A 5,740-nucleotide genomic window follows, 5' to 3' on the forward strand; every position below is an offset into this window, starting at 1 on the left:
ATTCACCTGGACTTTATTTTTTTCTACATAAGTATGATTCTCCTTTACTATAAAATGTGGGCATTGAGTTGAGAAAATACAAGTACATCTGAATGCTTAATTAGAAAATAATCGAAAAGAATGAGGTGCATGATTAAGTTTGTTACACACATGTGGAGTGGGAGAGAGGAGAGAGAAATGGGAAACACTGGCCATTGGAACACACTGACATGACTGGTAGTACATCTAGTTTTTTTTTTTATTTCTCAAATACCTGTATGTTTTCCAAAGAAGTAAAATAACTTCTGCATCAATTGCACCTTAGAGAGTTTACATGATGTTTGTAGTTGTGATGATGGAATATTCCCCTAATTTTGTGAAATACACCTCCACATTCAGAAACTCAGAGGACCTTATTGTATTGAATTCATATAGCAATGTTTATACACAGACCTGTAGTTGCTAAAAATTAAAACAAAAATATAATAAAAGCAACCATAAGAATACCTCAAGTAAAAGTCATCAAACATTCATCACAAAAATTGAAAGAGGCACAATTACAGAAACTCATGTAGATGTTTTGTTTCTTTTCTTTTTTTTAAACATTGGCTCTGAATATTCTTTTTTTGGGGAATTTAGTACTGTTTTTTTTTAATTGGTTCTTTTTTGTTATCCATGATATAATAAGATTCATTTTTACATAATCATAACAACACAACATATAATTTCTTCTATTTGAATCCCCAATACCTCCATGTTTGTTCTTTCTCATCTTGTAATCTTTCTGCAATTTATCTATGGTTATTTTTTAAAATTAGCACCTTATGTAAGCTAATCCAAAATTAGGTCAGGGGATGAAAAATAAGTAGAAAAATATCAATGAAGTGGACAAAGGGAAGTGAAGGAAAGGGGAGGGGTGTGGAATAGGGAGAGACAGTGGGATGAATTGGACCTACCTTTCCCAGGGACATATATAATATGCCACAGTGAGTCATGTAGAGTTTTCATTTCACAGATGCAAACATCCATACATTAATATTTATACAAAGCCCTCTCTTGTACTTAATTGTGAATCTATTTTCCATAAAGATAGGAGAGAAATACATGTGTGGAGAGATAAGAGGCAACTAATATTTATGAAATGAAAAGTCTGACAATGCTCATAAACACCTATGATGAAAGTACTTTGACTAATATGACTCAAAGTGATCTACAATCACTATGAAATAGCAATGACATTTTTCACAATACTAGTGAAATAGCCCCAAATTCATATGAAAGAGGAGAAGACCAGAGAGTCAAGGTGATCCTTTGAAACAAGATCAATGCAACAAGAGGCATCAAAATCACATCTCAAACTATTTTACAGAGCTATAGTAACATGACAGCTGGTATTTACATAAGAAGGCCAATAGAATAAACAGAAGACAGGGACAACCCACACAGGAACAGACACCTGACCTCTGACAAAGGTGCCAAACATGTATGTTGGAGGAAAGGCAGTGTTGTGCATACTGGATATTCAGACAGAAAAAAGTGCTGCATGCCCATTTCTCACCCTGCAGAAACACCAATTTAAAATCTACTAGAAAACTAGAAATGACACCTGAAGCACTGCAGCTGCTTTCAGAGACAGTGTGAAACATCCACACACTGAAATAAGCACTAACCTCCTTCATAAGTCTCCTAAAGCTCAAGAAAAAAGCGGGGGAGGGCTGGGGCTGTAGCTCAATGGCAGAGTGCTTGCCTAGCATGTGTGAGGCACTGGGTTTGATCTTCAGCACCACATAAAAATAAACAAATAAAATAAAGGCATTCTGTCCATCTACAACTAGAAAAAACAAACAAATAAAAACAAAAACAAAATTTAAAAAAACAAGCAGGGAATAGTGGTGCATGCTTATAATCCCAGTGGATGAGGAGGCTGAGGCAGGAGGAGCTCAAGTGGAAAGCAAGCATCAATTTAGTGAGGTCCTTAGCAACTTACTGAGACCCTGTCTGAAATATGAAATAAAAAGAGCAGGGGATGAAGCTCATTGGTTGAGCTCCCCTGGGCTCAATCCCTGGTTAAAAAAATAAAATAAATAAAAGAGAAAAACAAAAGAAGAAAGAAACAAAGGCAGAAAACCAAAAACTAATAAGTGGTATGGCGTTAGATGAGAAACTTTTGCACAGCAAAAGAAACAATTAAGAGTGTAAAAAAAGGGATCCAAAATGGCGGGCTGGAGAAAGGCCGCATTCTGTGTTGCTCCATGACCTGGGATTCAAGTAGTGGGAATACTGCTCCCTGCGAGTGATAGAGGACCCCCTCACAGTTGCTCCCACACAGGAATCATGGCCGCCATGCCCACACAGGGCTCTGGTTCTCAGCATCAGAGCAGGACTCCTGAATACTCACCCACAAGGACTCTGGATGCTTGAACACTTCCTCTGACATCAGCACCCATGCAGGACTCCTGATTGCCCACCTGCATGGAAATTCTGGCCACCACTCCCACACAGGACACCCAGTCACTACCCATGCACAGGAACTTCGGCAGCCACTCCTGTGTGGACCCCCATCTTCCAAACTTCGACCCCTGGTCACCTTCTTCTTGAGACTCTGAGGCCACTGCCATAGTCCCCTACACACTGTAGCCTGTACCTGGGGACACTGCACAGATTCTGAAGACAGCCAACAGCCACACACTGCATGCCACAGAGCTGCATCTCTGAACACATCACCCATATCATGGCCTGGCCCCTCCACTCCCTTGCTGAAAGCAGCTGCCTCCTTCTTGGGGCACCTTCATCACAATTTTTAGTTGGGGCAACTCCCAATTTGGAACACCTGCTTCTCAGGTACTGACAGTTTCCAATGCCTCCCTCTCCCTGCCAACCACTAACCTGGCACAGTGACTGTCCAATACAAAATAGGTCTCCAAGACATGTGCACAGCCTCCAGAGTGCAACCCACAAGACATTCAAAGAGAAAGTCCCCCATTAGGAAGTAGAAAGGGCAGGGGGGTGAGTGGGATACAGTTTAGAGACTAAATTAGAGACCAGGAACTGTGGGGTTGACAGGCGACACAAGGAGATAAGACAGGCACCCACATCACACAAGTGGGCCCCAAAGGAGATCCTTGGGGTGCAGTCTTCAATTGGGGACTGGAAAGTGCCATACTCCACTCCAGGTGCCCTTCACCCAAGATCAACCACTCCACCCTGGTAACCTTCACCATCCTGAGGGTGGAGATGCCAGCAAACAACAGACAACCCACCTACTGGATGAGAAGGGAAGCAGAAAGATACTGACCTCCAACCAAAACAACCCTTGTTTCTCCCCCCCTCTCTCTTCTTCCACTCTCTCATTCCCAACATTTGTGAAACCAAGGACTTTGCATGAATTAGGCTACTGAGGACTGGGGAGTCTGCATAGTATATTACAGTTGTGTTGTATATTCTTTTTTCTCCATTTTTACATTTTTATTTTTCTTAATATTTATGTCTGTTTTAGGTAATCTACTGTCTTACCACTTGTCTACCACAAATCACTTCCTCTCTCTTCTCCTGCTACTACTCATCTTCTTTAGATTCCTCTTTCATACTTCCTAAGATCTAATAACCCTATATCCTCACCTTCTACCCCCTCAATATCTCATCCTACACCTCACCCCTGGTTCTTTGTCCACCATCAGAAAATGTAAACCCTTTTGTAAACCTACTGTTTATATTGTAGATAATCATCGAACTACCATTTCTATATATTGTGAAAAGCTGCAAGTGTTTTAATAGCAACTATTTGGTTTAAGGTTGTATATTGTTTGTACTGAGGTCTGTTAGCATTGATCTTCCCTTCAAAGGAGAGGTATCGGAATCCTGCAGGGGCACTATAAGCCTACAGGGTAAAAACTGTAATCTGCAGTGCTAGAAGGAAAGATACACAAACAATATGAAAAAACAAGAGAGAAAATGCCCCCAACCAATCAAGATACCACATTATTAGAATCTATGACCATTATGACAGAAGAAATTACAGAGAAGGATTTCAGAATGTACATAATTAAAATGTTGTGTAAATTAAAAATGATATGAGAGCAAATATATATATATATATATATATATATATAGGAAAAAATCATTTTGATAAAGAGCTATATAAGCAAACACATTAAGCAAAAGATTACTTCAATAAAAAGGTGGAAGTTCTGAAAAAAAAACAAACAAAAATTCTTGAAATTAAAGAAACAATAAACCAAATTAAAAGCTCAATTGAAAGCATCACCAACAGATTAGATCACTTGGAAGGCAGGACATCATACAATGAAGACAAAATATATAATCTCAAAAAGCATGTTGACCACACAGTTCAGATGGTTAGAAACCAGGAGCAGATCATTCAAGAAAAATGGGACAACATAAAAGACCAAATTTTAGAGTTATTGGGATAGAGAAACCATAGAGTTCCAAACCAAAGGAATGAACAATCTATTCAATGAAATAATATCAGAAAAATTTTCCAAACATGAAGAATGAATTGGAAAACCAAATTCAAAATGCTTACAGGATGCCAAATGTACAAAATCACAACAGATCCACACCAAGGCATATTATAATAAAAATGCCTAGCATACAGAATAAGGAGAGAATTTTAAAAGCCACAAGAGAAAGGAATTGGGGGGAACCAACTAGAATAACAATAGATTTTTCAACCCAGACCCTGAAAGCTAGAAGATCCTGGAACAAGATATATCAAGCTTTGAAAGAAATTGGATGTCAACCAAGAATCTTACATCCAGCAAAACTAAGCTTTAGATTTGATGATGAAATGAAAACCTGCCAAAATAAACAAAAGTTAAAAGAATTTACAACTAGTAAGCCTGCATTACAGAACATCCTTGGCAAAATATTCCATGAGGAAGAAATGAAAAACAACAATGAAAATCAGCAGAGGGAAGTATTACACTAAAGGAAAAACTAATAAAAGTACTAACCAAGTGAAGTTAAATACCAAGAATAAACAAAACTGACTGGAATACAAATCATGTTTTAATAATAACCCTGAATATTAGTGGACTAAACTCACCAATCAAAAGACATAGACTGGCAGATTGGAAAAAGAGTGATAATGTGCTGCCTCCAAGAGACTCATCTTAGAGGAAAAAATATCACAGACTGAAGGTGAAAAGTTGGGAAAAAATTATACCACTCACATGGACCGTGCAAACAAGCAGGGGCTTCCATCTTCATATCAAATAAAGTAGACTTAAGCTAAAGTTAATCAAAAGTGATAAAAAGGACATTTTATACTACTCAAGGGAATCATTACAAGAAGACAAAACAATTACAAATATGCCCAAACATTGGAGCATTTGTGTTCATCAAACAAATTATTCTCAAGTTCAAGAGTCAAATAGAACACAAAACAATAATTCTGGGTGATTTTAGCACACCTCTCTCACCACTGGATAGATCTTCCAAACAAAAGCTGAACAAAGAAACCATAGAACTCAATAATACAATCAATAACTGAGACTTAACTGACATATATAGAGTATATTATCCATCAATGAGAGAATATAATTTCTTCTCAGCAGGACATGAATCCTTCTCTAAAATAGACTATATATTATGCAACAAAGCAACTCTTGGAAAATAAAAGAGTAGATATGTAGCTTGCATTCTATCAGACCACAATGGAATGAAATTAGAAATCAATGATAAAATAAAAAATAAAAGCTACTTTAACACCTGGAGAGTAAGTAATATGCTATTAAATGAA

This window comes from Ictidomys tridecemlineatus, chromosome 8 (assembly GCF_052094955.1).
Source record: "Ictidomys tridecemlineatus isolate mIctTri1 chromosome 8, mIctTri1.hap1, whole genome shotgun sequence".
Lineage (NCBI taxonomy): Eukaryota > Metazoa > Chordata > Mammalia > Rodentia > Sciuridae > Ictidomys > Ictidomys tridecemlineatus.